We start from the raw sequence: 17,796 nt of genomic DNA, 5'->3' as shown, positions 1-17,796 counted from the left end.
TTGCACATATAGGCATATTGGCCCTTTGGGGCATCTTTTACTGGAGTTATAATTCCAGTTGTACTGGCTGTCATTCTGCTTTCCTAGGAACAGATACAGAAATATCCGCATAAAATTTTTAGTTGACAGAAAAGAATGACTCAAAGATTTATATTTCCTGGGAATTATTTGATTTTTTTCAATAATACGTTTTGTTTTGAGGCAGTAGAAAGCCACCATATAAACTGAGCTCAGAGTTCATTGCTCCCTTGTGATATTGCAGCGCTTAAAGATGTTTGATCACCTTCCAGCACGAATATTAAGTATTAGCGGACACTTTCTTCAGTGGAGTCCTGAGAGATCAGACAGTTCTGAAATATGTTCACGTGTTCCAAGAACATCAGATGTAACTGCGCCAGAATGTTTTTTAGTACTTTCCAAGGCGAAATGTCCCGCCTGAAGAATGACTTAAATGGGTTGAAGAGAATTAGAAAAGCATGCTTTGCCAACAACAGCGCCACTTGTGACTTGGAGTTTTGTGGATAAGAAATGCCTCTAAAGCTATTTCAGCTGATTTGCATAAGAATAAAATGCAGATTTTCATGGAAATAGAGTTACAATCCTATCCTATTAATATTATAAAGGTGAAAGTTTGTGAGTTTGGATGTTTGTGGGGTTGTGTGTTTGGATGTTTGTTCCTCAATCACGCAAAACTCGCTCCACCGATTTGGCTGAGTTTCCACAAACATAAATAGGCTACTTTTCGTCACTGTAGCGCACATACGTTTTTCCCAGGACCTCCACAAAACCCAAACTCACTTCTCTATCTTTGTAATCTCACACACTTTCAACCATAGCAAACCACAAAACTTCCTATTGCCCTCTACAGCCTCACCCCTAACCCCACACAATCACATTTACACATACTTTACCACTTTGCCCCTCACCTTAACGATACTCCAGGAGGCTACCTCTTCAACGCTCCGAAGCAGCCATGTTTGCCCACCCTCCACCCCTTTCACGATCTGCGACACCCTGTGGAATTCCTCAACTCCGTAGAATTACCCGGCGTCCCTTCACATAAACTAGAACTCAAAATTGGCGTTCCTGTTCTACTCATGCGTAATCTGGATGCACCCGGATTGTGTAATGGCACCAGGCTACGTGTCACACTACTAGGAACAAATATCATTGAAGCCACTATTCTTACAGGAGCAGCTACAGGTGACAGTGTGTTAATCTCACGCATTACAATTATACCAAATAATTTCCCATTTCAATTCAAACAACTACAATTTCCCCTTAAATTGGCTTTTACAATGACCATTAATAAATCCCAAGGACAACCGCTGAAAGTAGCAGGAATACATTTAGCCACACCAGGCTTCTCACATGGACAACTTTCTGTTGCTTGCTCAAGAGTATCCTGTGCCCAAAAGTTACATGTACTGGCAGAAAATAACAAATCATACAATGTCGTATATCGCAGTATATTAACTTGTAATACCTCTGTCCCAAAGACACTATGTACAGTTTCTCACAACACCGCATAGCAGCTGAAATACAAATTACATTCAACACAAAAGTCTCACGTATTCTCAGAATTACAGCAAAAACAAGATACAAAGTTACATTTCATATCCCATACCTTATACACAGTACGAAAACCTTACCCGCGCCCGTATTTACCCACTTCTACAATCACCGCAGACGAAGTTGCGGGTACCAGCTAGTGTACAATAAGAGACAAAAGTTTGGAAGCTGCTCTACAAGGTACTGTCATTAGTTTGATACTGATTGTCCTGCTCCCTTTAAGGGCATGTTCACATGGCAGAAACCAAATTCCGCTGTGTGAACTTCCACGCGGCTAGCCACAATGGGATGCCGATGCAGTGCATCGGCATTCAGTCGTGGCATTTTGCTCCTGATTAGGCCCGAATGAATTGAGGAAAATGGGGCTGAATTTGGTGTGGAATCTGAGTCAGATTCAGCGCTGAAAAAAAAGCCTCCCATTAACTTCAATGAGTTCCTTTTTCTGCTAGTAAAAAAATGAACCCATTGAATTCAATGGGAGGCTTTTTCTTCAGCACTGAATCTGACACAGATTCCACACCAAATTCAGCACCATTTTCCTCTGTTTGAATGCACCCTTAGACAGGTGTGGCACTGTTTTTACAACCACTTTAATGCTGAGTTCGCATGCAGTTTGTTGGACTGGATTTTGATGCGGAAATAGGGAGTTTTCGCGCCGCAGACGCTGCAGCTGATTCAGCTGCGGAATCTGCGACAAGATAGGGCAACTCACTACTTTTTTCCATGAGAAACCGCTAGCAGAAAAAAGAAGTGAATGGCTCCCATTGAAGTCAATGGGAGGCGTTTTTGGACCCGGATTCTAAGGCTGATTCCGCATCAAAATCCAGACCAAAAAACCCAGTGAGAACTCGGCATAAGGCTGGGTCCCCAACCTGCAAAATGGATGGGATTCTGAACAATCCCATCCACACATTGCAGAAAAAATTCAGCAGTGATTCATGGTATAGAGCAATAGCCTAAGAAAGGTCTTTCTGGTTCCTTAGGCCCCGTTCACACGGGGTGCGGATGATGGATTTTGGTCCTGATTCTGAAGCAGGAAAATGCGTCAGAATAGGGCCAAAATCTGCCTGCCGCGACTTCCGATAGTCGTGGCACTCCGGTCCGGCGTAGGCCCAAATGAATGGGCCTAATCTAGAGCGTGCTGCCATGAGGCAGAATCAGCCCCGGAATCCGCCTGAAGAAAGGGCAGCTTGCTTCTTTTTTCCGCGAGTGGCAACATGCCGCTCACGTAAAAAAGAGCGCTAGTGATCTACATAGACCGCTATTGTAAGGGGGTGGATTATGACGTGGATTCCGGGCCAAAATCTGCCCCCTCTTGCTCCGTGTGAAAGGGGCCTTAAAAGCTGTAAGAAATAATATAAAAACCAATATTGCTCCATTCAAGGCTGAAATGGCATAGATTTTCCTGCAATATTATAAATGTTAGCTAAGTACAGTCAAATTCCATTGATCTGCCATTAGTCTTACATGGATTGTAAATATAGGGAATCTACAGTAAATGTAGAAAGCTTTCTGCAGACAGGGGTGAACCAACCTAGGTATCTTAGTTGGGGCTCCACTAAATTGTAGGACATGCCCCCCCATTTACAAATCAAAAAATGCCCTTATTTAGCCCCTACACAGTATACAACCACCTTTTTTTGGCCCTCACTCAGTATATGGCCCCCTTCTTTTTAGCTCCCGAACTATATATGACCCCCCCTTTTTGGCCCCCCACAATGTATGACCCCCTTTTTCTTGGACCCCACGGAGTATATGACCAACAACAGTATATGACCCATTTTTTATGACCACCTCCCCCCAATATACGACTACCTTTTTTTGACCCCTTACACAGTGATATGTTACTTGAATACATAGTGGAGGACAGCATTCTTGATAATGCGGGCATTTTTTAAAAAGCCGCCTTTGTGCTGCAAATTTTCTTCTGCAATGTGTGGATAGGATTAGTCAGAAAGCAATTCATGTTTCAGGTACTGTAAAATGCAGTGTAAGGGTAAGTTCACACAGAGTTTTTTGGTCAGGGTTTAGAGGCTGTATCCGCCTCAAAACTCTGACCAAAAAGACGGCTCCCATTGAAATCAATGGGAGCCGCTCAGGTCTTTTCTCAGGAAGCCGTTTCTTCCGGCTCCCAGAAAAAAAGAAGCAAGATATTCATTCTTCAGGCCGAGTCACCTCGCGATTCGGCCTGAAGACACTCCCTCCTCCGGACTAGTCCCATTCATTGGACCTAATCTGGAGCAGAGTACGCGGCTGGATGCCGGTGCAGTTCACCAGCTTTCAGTCACGGCTACCAGGTTTTTGGATCGGAACCTGAGGCGGCATCTGCCTCAGTGTTAGATCCAAAAAGCCCCATGTGAACTTACCCTAAGGAAGTCAACCGTAGGTTTTAGAGATGCTTCAGTTATTGGTAACACCGCAGCTGGCTTTGTGAATATTACATTGAGAACTGTCACTATTCTATTGGAAATGTACAAGGGGCTTCTCCTGTTCTCGTACATCTACTGAATATTGAAATGCTCACAGTGAGGTTTTCTGTTTTATCAATTTTTTTCTTTTGTCATAAGTTTACACAGTGTATGCTTTTTTAACCCATTGCCACTGTGGGCATTTTTTGTTTTTATGTTTTTGGTTCCCCCCCCTTCCAAACTCCATAACTTTTTTATTTTAATGTTTCCAGGACAAATTGTTCTTCATGAGGCTGCCATTAGTTATTCTGTACAATGTACTGGGAAGCTGGAAAAAAATCAGAACAGGCTTCGTTTTTATGGCGTTCACTGTGCAGCCAAAATGATATGTCAACTGTATTCTATGTTTTGGTACCATTCCGGGGATACCTAATTTATATGGTTTTATTTACATTTTAACCCCTTAACAAAAATCCAAAACTGTGCCAAATTTTTTTTTTTTTTTTTTTAAAGTCACCATATTTTGACACCCATAACTGTTGTATACTTCTGTGTACAGGGATGCATAGGGCGTCTTTTTTGCGGAACCAGGTGTACTTTTTAGTTCTATCATTTTGGGGAATTGCTATTGCTTTGATCACTTTATATTAAAATTTTTATCAGAGGGATAACAGTGAAACGGTGGCACATTTGATTCCCCCCCCCCCCCCCTGCTATGGCGTTTACTGTACAGGAAAAATATTTTTATAGATTTGCAGACTGGGTGTTTTCAAACTCCTAAATATTTTTTATAGATTTGCAGACTGGGCGTTTTCGGATACCTAATGTGTATGTGTTTCACAGTATTTAAGTACTTTTATATGTATTCTAGGGAAAGAGGGGTGATTTGAACTTTTATTATTTTTTAATTTTTTTATATATATTTTTACTTTAACAACAACAAAAAAAATGTATGCATTTATTAGACACCCTAGGAGTCTTGAACCCCAGGGGGTCTGATCACTAATGCAATGCATTAAAATGCTAATGCATTGTGAAAAAACAGCAATTCTATTGCAGGCTACATAGAGTAGAATCCATAGAGCCTTCACTTAGCAACAGGATCCTGGATCTGGAGCTTGCTATCGCTTGCAATCGCTGGGAAAATGGCAGCCCCCATGCGCCACCGGGAAAATGGCACCTCGGTCAGCTTTGACTGAGGCACCAGAGAGGTTAATGCCCACGATCGCTATGGCGGCCACCTGGCTCCCAAGTGGCCACCATGTTTAAACACCCGATGTCGGGAAGGGGTTAAAGAAACCTGAAAAAAAACCTGCACCACAGCTGCTTGACAAATCTCTAACAATGTTGAGCCTGAACACAGAGCTGTTGTTTGCTGTTATCAGCTTCTGATTGAGAACCACATACTGTCCTATGAGCACTCTTCTTACTTAATTCCATTAATTTACAATGCTATTGCGCCATTTTTCATACGTGCAGCACTAGCCTCGTCTGTCATATTGCAGTTTATCCGAGATCTGGGCGCATTTCTCTGCCCTGGTGTTCACCGTCTAGCTGTCTTCATAGGTAGACGATGAGGTAAGTTGAAGCTTGTAGATGTTCTGTTCCCAGCCCGTTCCTGTGTTTTTGTGACGTAGATACACAGCATTGTGTGAAAGATGATTATTTGGAATCTTTGGAATGTTGGATCAGTCAGTTGTAACAATCCCTTGATCCCAATCTTCTCTTAATCTGCTTAACTTGTTGCGCGCTTCCTGACGTTATCACTCTATGGTAGCGTAAATCTTACCGGCAAACTTCACAGATGTTTATGGCTGTTCTTCAGTACTTCGAGCCCTACTTTTATGAACCACAAAGCTCAGAACTAACAAATACTCAAATAAAAAGGAAGCAGATATGATGTTGCCCTCCACAATTTCATACTATGGTACTGGTACTGCATGAAGACCAGTGGGGTCCAGATTTTCAGCTGATAATGAATAGCCTTTATTCATGAATATGGAAGAAGCTGATAGAAGGCCCTTTCTGGCTGACAGGTGCAGCGTAATAACCCACTGACTATCTAAAATATACAATTAACTATCTGAATGAAGAGCCCTTTTATCTAACTGGATCAAAGCTTGCTCTTGGGGAGGCTTGGACATCTGCGCGTATAAAAGACGCTTTATGGGCAATTCAGAGGTCCTGTTAACCAGTTCAGAATCTGAGGTATAATGCACTATGGGCCCCGTCAGATCATGTTTTTTTCTGTCTCTATTTTATTTTTTTTATTTTTTTTAGCAGCAGTATAGCAGTAGTGGGACACATTTTACCTCACCCTCCTCAATCTCTGCCACAAGTACAGACACAGTGACAGGGAGTGAGGGGGAGTACAGGATGTGGTTATTTAACTCCTCAGATGCTGTTGTCACCCATCAGTGCCCTGCAATGCAATTCCACAGCTCTAAGTTTTATCTTGAGGCTTCATTCAGAAGAACAATATTTTTATGCTCCTTGGTGCCTGTGGGAGACCATGGATGATAAAAACAAAAACTGATACAGGGCCAAGAAGCTTCACTGTGCAGTCTAAGAAGGCGATCACACCACCGTTGGTGACCGTAGTGTCCGTTGCTGTTGTCTGCTACCAGATTTTAGCACTGGATACTAGCTGAATTTCTATTCATTTCAATGGGATTTTATTTTGTTTCCATTAGTGTCCGTTAATATCCATTTACACCCAATGCGTCACAAAGCTGTTTTTTTTTTTACATGCAGGACTTTTGTGTCCATTTAAAAAAAATGGACATAGAGTGTCAGTTATTTTTTAACATTGAAGTCTATGGGGAATGGACATATAACGGACAGAAAAGGATGGCCATGAGTTATTTTCTGTCCATTTTTTTTTCCGAGCAACTCTAGGGATAAATGAGGAAATCTATTTTAAAAAGTTTATAGATGTAAAAAATGATGTGTAATGCATAAAAAAGACATACAATATAAAAGGTAAATAAATGTTTTTTTTTTATTTTTTATTAAACAAACAATAGAGCAGAGTTGGTTTCTTTAAGATGGTGTTAAGGATGACTTCTTCAGTTGGTTAAAGTGTTAGCGTACCCTGCCTTAACACCATCTTTAAAGAAACCATTTTCAAAACACAAGCAGATACAAAAAGGGCTATTATGGTTTCTTTAAGATAGTGTCAGGAGAGGCCTCCTCAGTGGTTAAAGTATTGGTTTTCACTTTGACCACTAAGGATCCCTCCACTGACTCCATCGTTAAAGAAGCCATTAAATAAAATGGAGCAGTCAGCATGTTGAAGAATAAAGTCTCTCATTTTCAGTGCTCAGGACTTTAATCATTGAGACTTTTCAGCATATTTGGCTGTCCAAAAAAAGAAAAAAAAAATGTCCGTGGAAAAAAATTACACTCTTCCATCCTGCCAGTCCACCCAACCTGCATTGGAAAGAGTAAAATGCTTCAAAATTGTCCCTCATACGGCTGACAGCTACTGTAGATCGTGAGCCAGATGAGTCAAAACTACAGGGTGGGCCATAAGTATGGATACACCTAAGTGGGCCATAAGGATGGATACACTCAGATATGGATACACCCAAGGTCTGTGGATCTCACTCTCTTGGACTTCTATCTCTGGGGCCATTTGAAGGCTATAGTGTACTCTGTGAAGATCCAGGATGTAGGGCACCTGAAACAACGGATACGGGAGGCCTGTGGTAACATCTCTTCTACGGTGTAGCTCTCGATGTGTCAAGAGTGGGAGAAGAGAATCGCGTTGACAATTCAACACAATGGGCAGCACTTTTAGCATAGCCTTTAGTTGTTTACTGTCGTTGCTCCATGTCACAAACGTGTCAATAACTCAATAATAAAGCTACGTTAAAAATTAGCACAACATTGTTTTTCTTGTGCAATTCTCCATGTGTTTGATGTGTCACATGACCCACTTCCCATTGAAAAAAGTAAAGTTGAATCCAAAATGGCAGTTTTGCAGATGGCAGCCATGGGCATCACCCGGCCTCAAATGTTTCCTCCCTCCCATGCACTAATATGTCACAAACATTAAGGTGATATCATCAACCACTTCCATTTTATCTGGGTGTATCCATACTTATGACCCATTCTGTATGTAACCCAAACTCCAGTTCCTGCATGTCAACTGGCAACAGTTCTCTTGTCAGCAGGAAGTTATGGAGGCCCATGCAAGTTTTTACAACATCATCCACAGATTCTGGCTTCAGCTGAATAGCAGTGGAAAAAATTTGCCATTTCGAAGTGAGAATCCCAAATGTACACTCCACAAGTTGCCGGGCTTTTGAAAGTAGTTGTAAATTCTTTCCTGGTAGTTGAGTCCATAGCTGAAGTAGGTTTTCAGAAGGTTTCCACACATCTGGAAGGCTTCATTGCTAACAACTACAAACAGCATAGGAGGTCCATCAATTCCAAGAAATGGCTTCGGTGCTGGCAATCTGAATTCTCAAGAATAGATTCTGCATCTCCTGTCAGAGTCCTTGAAGATACTGGAGTCATTGGTGTGACCATATGGCCATCAGAACAATGGAAAAGTGCTTCTTGTAATTGAAGAACAGGGAGCTGCTCCTTTCAGGTTTCTGGATATGGATGTGCTTTCCATTGACTGCTCCTACACAATTTGAAAAAAGTGTCACATCCCAGAACTTGTCTGCAATGGCCTTCCATTGATCCGTAGATGGATGTAGGATAAATTCTTCACGCAGAAAATTCAGAGTCTCCAGATTCTGTTATCTCTGGAGACGTGATGGAGAGCGATCTGCTGCCTGCAACATCCTTCAGCATGACCGGTTTGTCAGTGGGTCAGTAATGGTGTGGGGTGGCATTTCTTTGGAGTGCCGCACAGCCCTCCATGTGCTTGTTAGCAGTAGCCTGACTGCCATTACGTACTGAGAGGAGATCCTCAGACCTCTTGTGAGACCATATGCTGCTGCGGTTGATCCTGGGTTCCTCCTAATGCAGGACAATGCCAGACCTCATGTGGCTGGAGTGTGTCAGCAGTTTCTGCAAAATGAAGGCATTGAAGCTGTGGACTGGCCCACCCGTTTCCCAGACCTGAATCCGACTGAGCACATCTGAGACATCATGTCTCGCTCCATTCACCACAGACTGTCCAGGAGTTGGCAGATGCTTTAGTCCCAGTCTGAAAGGAGATCCCTCAAGAGACCATCCACAACCTCATCAGGAGCATGCCCAGGCGTTGTAGGGAGGTCATACAGGACGTGGAGGCCACACACACTACTGAGCCTCATTTAGACATGTTTTGAGGACATTACATTAAAGTTGGATCAGCCTGTAGTGTGTTTTTCCACTTTAATTTTAGGGGGGACTCCAAATACAGGCCTGTATTGATTAATAAATTTGATTTCCATTGATGATTTTTATGTGATTTTGTTGTCATCACATTCAACTTTGTACAGAACAAAGTATTCAATGAGAATATTTCATTCATTCAGATCTAGGAGGTGTTATTTGAGTGTTCCCTTTATTTTTTTGAGCAGAGTATATATATTAGTGGAAATACAGTGTGGATACTCACCGAAGGGTCACTATCAAGCGCTCCTCTGGTGTAATGCTTCTTTGCAAGTGGGTTTCCTGCCTCTGGAGTCTGGTTGACAGCCGCCAAAGAAATTTATCAAAGATGGGAATGGACATATGCAGGTTATCGTGGAACTTCTCTGGATGTTGTCGCAGTTCTCCATAGAGACTTGATACAATCCCCTGGCATATGGGCGGATGTAAGGCGATGGAGCCAGAAGCTCGCCTTTGCCGCCGTCTCTGCCTGGCAATCCTTCTCCACTTCGCCCTCAGCCAGATCACCTCAAAGGTCAAAGAAAACGGAGGAATCATTTTCAAAAATGACAGCAGTAGCACCAAGTAGAAGTGGAACAGATAGACAATACTCTCCTCTCCAAAGCTGGCTCCAGAATGAATTGTCAGCTCTTGTTCCTACTTTTATATTTTCTCTGTCATTATTCTGGGTTTATAGCAACGAATTAACCCCCCCCCAAAAAAAAAACGGACTGAAAATTAACGGACACAAAAGAACAAAAATGGACACGTACAGTCAAAAATGGATGGTTTTCTGTATTTCTAACAGATTGGGTTTACGTAAGTACCAGTTACTGTACATTTGTGTCCGTTATTTTAAGTGTCCATTTTTTTATTTTTTTTTTAAAATGAATACCTTCATAACGGACCCGGATAGGAAGACAGGTAAGAATGATGGGGTGGGCTGAATTAGTTAGTTAGTAAGAACAAGTAGTGGATAGGCTACCTAGGGAAACAGTGAGGGGGTGTGAGAGAAGGAGGGGGAGGGAGTGAGAGGGGGAAGTAGTGTGAGTCAGCTCTGAGTGAATTATTACAACTCATGGGACAGAGATAGCATATTATTTAAACTTCATCACAGAAGAAAACAACAAAAACAATTGGTGAATATGTTGCTCCCCAAAAATTACACTATTGAAACAATAAACTATATGTACCTAAAATGGTACAAAATAATCACTATTTGCCCAACAAGCCCCCATACAGTGACATTAAGAGAAAGTCTAAAATGTTATGGTTGGCATGCCAAAAATAAATTTTTGCAAAAAATATGTTTTTATTTATTAAAACTATGAATTTGTTATTGCTATAATTGTGCAGATTAATAAATGAAAAGTACCATGCTATTCACACCAGCGTACCCACACCCCAACAGCACCCATAGTATGCAATACATCAGCTTGACTAGGAGTGCTTGACCTTTGGAAACAATTGCCTCTCATTGCCTCCAGGTCAGTCTTGGTTTGTTTCAGTAACAATGGAAACAAATGGACAACAATCCATTTGCATCCATTATATAGAGACTCAATGTTTAAAATGGACTAATCATAAATCTTATTTTTTGGAGAATGCAAAACCATTGTGGCTACACTTTCTGTAAAAAAAATGGATATTAATGGAAAGGAACTAAAACAAAGGCAAAAGAAAGTTTCCTAACACTAACGTCTATAGATCTACCAATGGATGCTTTTATACAGATTTTGTTTATGAAAATGTGTCAGTGGGAAGGACATTAAAAACCTGGTCTGAATGGAGCCTAAGCCTGACTCATCAGTTAGGCCCTCTGAGGATATGTGTACAACTAAGGCTACATTTACATCTGTGGTGGAGACTTCAATTCAGGGTCTGCTGAAAATTGTCAGAGGTAAAAGTCCTGCGCGGAGGTCACGGTTTCACTTTCATTACGACGGACAGCCGATGGACACCTTTATAGTCCTTGTGTTAGCATTGTTTTAGCGGTCCGCTTCTCTGTTGCTCGGATCCCCGACAGACCTGAAGAAGGGTGAGGTGATGCTACTGTGAACCTAGCATTAAGTTTCAGTAACTGCTATAGGGTTTATGTATGTGGATCTGCACAGTGTGACTCATATACAGTGCATAGATCCCACAACATCAGCAAAAAAATTAAGGTTGAGGGCTAGTGAATCGTGATCATTCTGCCCTTGTGTTCCAAACACAGGACAGGTACAAATGTTTCCATTATACTTTTTGTCTGTTCAGGCTCAAAATCTGGTTTTGGCTTTTAAATACTGAAGCAAAATACTGCAAAAGTGGCTACTAGCTTTCCGAGAGATATCCTGCAGTGGACCCAACCTTGTCTAAAACCATACAAAATAGGCTGCTAAGAGTCCATTCACGCGGAGGAAAATGGCGCTTTATTTGGCGCTGAATTTTCAGCAATGAAAAAAAAAAGCCTCCCATTGACTTCAATGGGTGCGGCTAGCTTTATTTTCCCACTAGTGGAAAAAGGAACCCATTGAGGTCAATGGGGAGGCTTTTTTTTTCAGCACTTAATCTGAGGTGGATTCCACACCAAATTCAGCCCCATTTTCCCCCATGTGAATGCACCTTAAGGGGAATAATGAGCATTTTTACCCCTCGAGTATTGCATTATTTTAATTTCCAGAAATAAATGTGCAGTGAAAAGTTAAAATTTCAATTTTTCCAGAGATACACCATTTCAGTGCCCGATATTCTGTGCCCAGATTGTGACAGAGACATACACTCCAGAGACATACACTCCAAAAATTGCTAAGTGAGTTAAGTGCTTGGTACAACAGCTTTTGGAGAATTCATCCATTTTCCAGTTCTCCCCGTGTTTGCATGGATTTCCATCCCATATTCCAAAGACATTCTGATAGGGAAAAATGTACATTTGTGGGGCTCACAATCTACATATAAGAAAAAAATCTTCTGATCATTGGTTCAATAGGTATTGTAACATGTATTGCAGTCAGTGGCGTAACTAGGAATGGCGGGGCCCCGTGGCGAACTTTTGACATGCCCCCCCCCAAACGATGCCAAAGACCTCGACTGACCCCCTCCTCCGCACTTTATTATGTCCCTTAGTAAGCCCTGCACACAGTATTATGTCCATTAGTGGCCCCTGCACACAGTATTATGTCCATTAGTGGCCCCTGCACACAGTATTATGTCCATTAGTGGCCCCTGCACACAGTATTATCCCCCATAGTGGCCCCTGCACACAGTATTATACCCCATAGTGGCCTCTGAATACAGTATTATGTCCCCTTAGTGGCCCTGCACACAGTATTATGTCCAGGATCGGCAAGTAAATAGGGCCCGAAACGGACAATTTAAAAAAAAACAAAAAAAAAACAAAACGCAGTGGTAGCGGCTGTCACCGGGCCCCCTAATGGCCCGGGCCCTGTGGCAGCCGTCTCCGCTGCCTCTATGGTAGTTACGCCCCTGATTGCAGTTTATAGCAGGCTGTGAGCCTATGTAGACGCATAGGCTCACAGACTCCATTATGGGCAGGATCAACCAGGTACGTGGAGGGGCAAACCCCGGTTCACTGATCAGACCCCGGGCTGCTGAATAAGAACACATGCACCCCCCCTCCCCAGCACATTGCGCAGGGCAAGAACCGCTGAGATGCTATGGTTGGTTAACACCCGTGATTGGAGCTCAGCTCAGGGAAGTGTTAGCCATATATAATGGCTGAATGATAAAATGAAGTTATGCAATCATAAAAACGATTAGTAGTAAGTATGGAGTGGGTGTCAGCTGCAAAGATACCACTACACAGTAAGGTGCAAAATATTTTGTGAGCAGAAATCCGGCGGACCCCATTATAGTCTATGGGGTCTGCAGGTAAACACTTTTTAAGCGGATTGGATTTCCATTTTTCAGGTGCCCAAGCAGACCTGAAAAATGCACTTCTGTGTTCGGTTTCCTTTTGGGGAGTTAGCTTGGGGACCCAGGCCTAAATGGGACTTGCGCACTTCAGACTGATACATTGTTACAATGTATCAGTGCAGGTAAAATGTATCTATAGAGGGGATAGATTTCTGTGATGCTGATGTATTTACCTCACTGAATATTGTGTAGACTGTAAACCCAGTTGTGTGAGCAGATCGAGGCTGAGTACATTCTGTTAGTTCTCTCATTATTCTGCTCTGTTTGAATGTCATGTGCTAAAAGTATGGACGGCAAGTTATTTTCTTCTCATTATCCAGGCCCCAGGGTTGTGTGGAGGGGGGTGTTCTTGAAGATTTGACATGTATCCATTTCTTTGTGTCCGATGCTGTAAAAATCAGTGCTCGCTGAGCGCATATAACTGCAATCCTCACGAATGGCTCACAGGCTGCGCATGGTAACAATTTCTGGATATTTTTTCCTTTTTATTTATGGGATCAGTAATGTAAAACCACTTTCTCTCCTCATGCAAACTGATTTTGGAAGCATTTGTTAAATTGCTTCCATCACCGGGGCTGCGCTTCGCTGTTGAAGTTCATTTTAGTTAAACAGTCATACAGAGCATATGGTCTGCGATGTTATCAGCCAGTTGGACCGGCTCCATCGATCTACAAATGGCCAGATATGCAAATGAGGTTGGATCTTTCAGAGAGATCTTTGGGTCTGCCAGGATCAGCGGGATATATTCTGGACACTGAGGCTTTATGTGATGTAACCAGGCTGGAGAACATGACAGCTAATGACAAGGCTTCAAAAGCCATCAAATCCTCCTGGAGCTGGTGTGTAAATTCCCTTGGCTTTCTTCACACACACACACGCACACACGTACTGTTTCTGTGGCATTTAGATTTTTATGCAAGCTTTAAGAGGTTTTTTTTTTGTGTGCCATTTTTATATACAAATCCTATTGTTTTATAGCTAACATCTGGCAAGTTTTTTTTTTTTTGCGATAACATTTTTTTGGCATCTTTTGTCATGCAAATTTCAGACTTCTTTTTTCAAAAGGAACCCATTGAAGTCAATGGGAGGCTTTTTTTTCAGAGCTGAAATTCCACACCAAATTCCTCACCATTTTCCTTTGTGTGAATGCACCCTAAGGGTCCTTTCACATGGGGCAAAATGGCGTAGAATTTACCACGTGTAAGAAAAAACGTCCCATTGATTTCAATGGGTGCCACTCATTTTTTTCTACGTGCAGTAAATTTTACTGCACATAGAAAAAGGCGAGCGGTACCCATTGAAATCAATGGGATGCTTTTTTTTACGTGCGGTAAATTCGGCGCCAATTTCCCCGTGTGAAAGGGCCCTAAGGGTCCATTCACATGGAGGAAAATGGCGCTTTATTTGGTGCTGAATTTTCCACGCTAGAACAAAAACCTCCCATTGATTTTAATGGGTTCTGCTAGCTTTGATTTCAATGGGAGGCTTTTTTTTCAGCTCCAAATAGAGCGCCATTTTCCTCCATGTGAATGGACCCTAGATCATACTGGCCAAAAAAATTATGGAAAGTGCCCAATAGACGACCCTTTTGGGAGATTATCTATGTGCTAGTGACCTTTCTGAGATTACCCCTGAAACTCTGAAAGCCCATGTTACAGCTTCGGAAACTTAGGTAGCTTTGAAAGCTTAGCCTGGTGATAAAACCCCAGGTCCCGATGGTTTCACATACATTTATTTTTAAACGTACCAGGAGATTTGGGGTTCCAGGATGTTAGCCTTGTGCAACTATTTTCTGCAGGGATCGCCAATCACATAGTCCCTTCTTCACTCCCATATAACCCTCATACCCAAACCAAAAAAAGATCATACTGACTGTGCTAACTATAGACCTACTGTGATGAAGAGACCCTATGTTATGTATCTTTCTTTGAAATGTATTTTTACTTGTTCATATCAGTTCTACACATCCCTTTAGGAATGTTGTTTTTAAGCTGTGTTTACACTGGTGGTCAATTCACTTCAGTGGTTTTATGTGTATACTATGGGAGATTGGCCTTTCTGGCCAGTCATTTTATTACCCCTGGGCAACAGATGTCCAGGGAGGGAGAGAGGGCTAGTGACCCTAAGTTCACCCCCAGACACACATCTTTTCCAGAACCTAGGAAGACACCCCTCTTTTTATTATTATTATTATTATTATTATTATTATTATTAATTTATTTATATAGCACCATTAATTCCATGGTGCTTTACATTTGGGGGTTTACATACAATACACAAAATATACAGGTAGATATAATACTAACAGTGACCGACTAGCACAGTGGGGTAGAGGGCCCTGCCCGCGAGGGCCTACAGTACTGACCCACTTGGGTTAATAAATATATAAAATGTATAAAGCTCATTTCATATTATCCTATGAACTCAGACACTCACGGCACGTGAGTGGAAGGTTGAGAAAGATGACTGCAGGTGTGCCAAGTGGCTTGGTAAAGCGAGATCCTTCATACCTACCTTTGTCCTTTTTTTTTTTTTAATGTAGATTGTGAGCCCACGTAGAGCTCACAATGTACATTTTTCCCTATCAGTATGTCTTTGGAGTATGGGATGGAAATACATGCAAACACAGGGAGAACATACAAACTCCTTGCAGATAGTTTTTTGCCCTTGATGGGATTTGAACCAAGGACTCCAGTGCTGCAATGCTAACCACTGAGCCACCGTGTGGCCCCCTGTGTCCTTTTTTGGTTGTATAGTGGCAGAGAAGATGAACATCCTACCAAAGCTTTTGTATTATTTTGGATGCTTCAAATGGACTGTTTCTATGGGAGAGCTCCAGGCAATGAAATCAACTATGCTTTATTTGGTATTCAGGAAGAAATAGGATCCTGAATCTATCCTTCTACCTGACAATACATCATGAGGTCTAGCTGTTCCAGACATCCTCAAGTACTACTAGGAAACCCATCTTCAGCATATCCACTCTTAGACATTAGGCGTATAATAGGTGAACAGAGATAGAGTAACTATGGTTGACCCTGATGCATCCTAATTTGTTGTTGTACAATCATTTGTAGGTCCTATATGATTCCAGAGAGAAATCTATAGTGTAAGCACGCTTTTCCCTGGCCTCGCCTTGCTCATCCCTAACACCCATCCTCTTCAATCCCATGATCCTGGAGGGTCTTCACTCCACTGTCATGCAAATCTGGATGACCACAGATGTCTTTCATTTAGCTGACATCACTGACCCTATTACACGAACTCACAAACATTTGCCCAACTCAGTCAGCAACATTCTCTCCCATCTTGCACAAATGATCTTTATATTTGGGGCAACACAGCGGCTCAGTGGTTAGCCTTGCAATGCTGGATTCCTGGGTTCAAATCCCACCAGGAATAGCATGTGCAAGGAGTTTGTATGTTCTCCCCGTGTTTTGCGTGGAAGACATACTGATAGGGAAAAAAAAGTACATTGTAATCCCTATATGGGGCTCACAATCTACATTTAAAAAAAAAATAAAAAATTCTCTTTATATTCTTTATATTATATTCGAATCCATCTTTATGTGTCACATACTTTTCGTTCCCCCCAGATATCCCATCCCTCCTCTTTTGAAAGACTGCCATGTGGGCATGCCCATCAATGGCCTCATTTCAGCTATTTACTGAATTTTTCAAAAGCCAGTGCCCATGAACCCACCTACCCATAAGTATATGAAATGGTGGGAGGACAACTTATTCCTAAGATAACTTATTCGTAGGACAACCTATTCCCCTTCCATTGTGGCAAGTGATTTGGTCGAAAGCGGCTAAAGCACTTTGTATTATGTACAAATAAAACCAATATGAAATTCACATGTTCTGGTACCTCATCCCTCCCAATTTATGCACAATTAAAGGGATTCTACCACTAAACCAACATTTTTTCTAATTACCACGTCGGAATAGCCTTAAGAAAGGCTATTCATCTCTTACCTTTAGACATGGTCTCTGTGGCACCGTTCCTTAGAAATACCGGTTTTAACCAGTATGCAAATGAGTTCTCCGCAGCAATGAGGGCGGGCCCCAGCACTCAAACGGCGATGGGGCCGTCCCCACTGCTGCCCGAGAGCTCACTCCAGCGATGCCTCCTTCTTCAGCTGCAACCCATGGCTGCAACTCATGGCTGCAACCCACGGAAGACAAAAGAGGTGTCTTTTGTCTTCCGTCTCGGAACTACCTCCGACGCCTGCGCAGTACGCTCCTGTACTGAACTACAAGAGCATTTTTGGGAGGCCGCTCTTGCTCTTGTAGTTCAATACAGGAGCGTACTGCACAGACGTCGGAGGTTGGACCGAGACGGAAGACAGAAGAGGAGGAGTTGCAGCTGAAGATGGAGGTGTCGCTGGAGAGAGCTCTCTGGCAGCAGTGGGGACGCCCCCATCGCTGTTTGAGCACTGTAGCCTGCCCTTATTGCTGCGGAGAACTCATTTGCATACCAGTTAAAACCGGTACTTCTAAGGAACAGCGCCGCGGAGACCACATCTAAAGGTAAGAGACAAATAGCCTTTCTTAAGGCTATTCCGAAGTGGTAATTAGAAAA

At 42.3% G+C, this 17,796-nt stretch overlaps 1 pseudogene; it reads right to left on the bottom strand.

The window, feature by feature from the left end:
* Positions 1 to 8,065: 8,065 nt before the first annotated feature.
* On the bottom strand, positions 8,066 to 8,887 carry LOC142210026 (uncharacterized; annotated as a pseudogene).
* Between the last annotated feature and the right edge of the window lie 8,909 nt (positions 8,888 to 17,796).

The sequence above is a fragment of the Leptodactylus fuscus genome, chromosome 6, assembly GCF_031893055.1.
Source record: "Leptodactylus fuscus isolate aLepFus1 chromosome 6, aLepFus1.hap2, whole genome shotgun sequence".
Classification (NCBI taxonomy): domain Eukaryota; kingdom Metazoa; phylum Chordata; class Amphibia; order Anura; family Leptodactylidae; genus Leptodactylus; species Leptodactylus fuscus.
The sequence above is the reverse complement of the archived record's forward strand: the minus strand, read 5'-3'. Positions and strand labels throughout refer to the sequence as shown.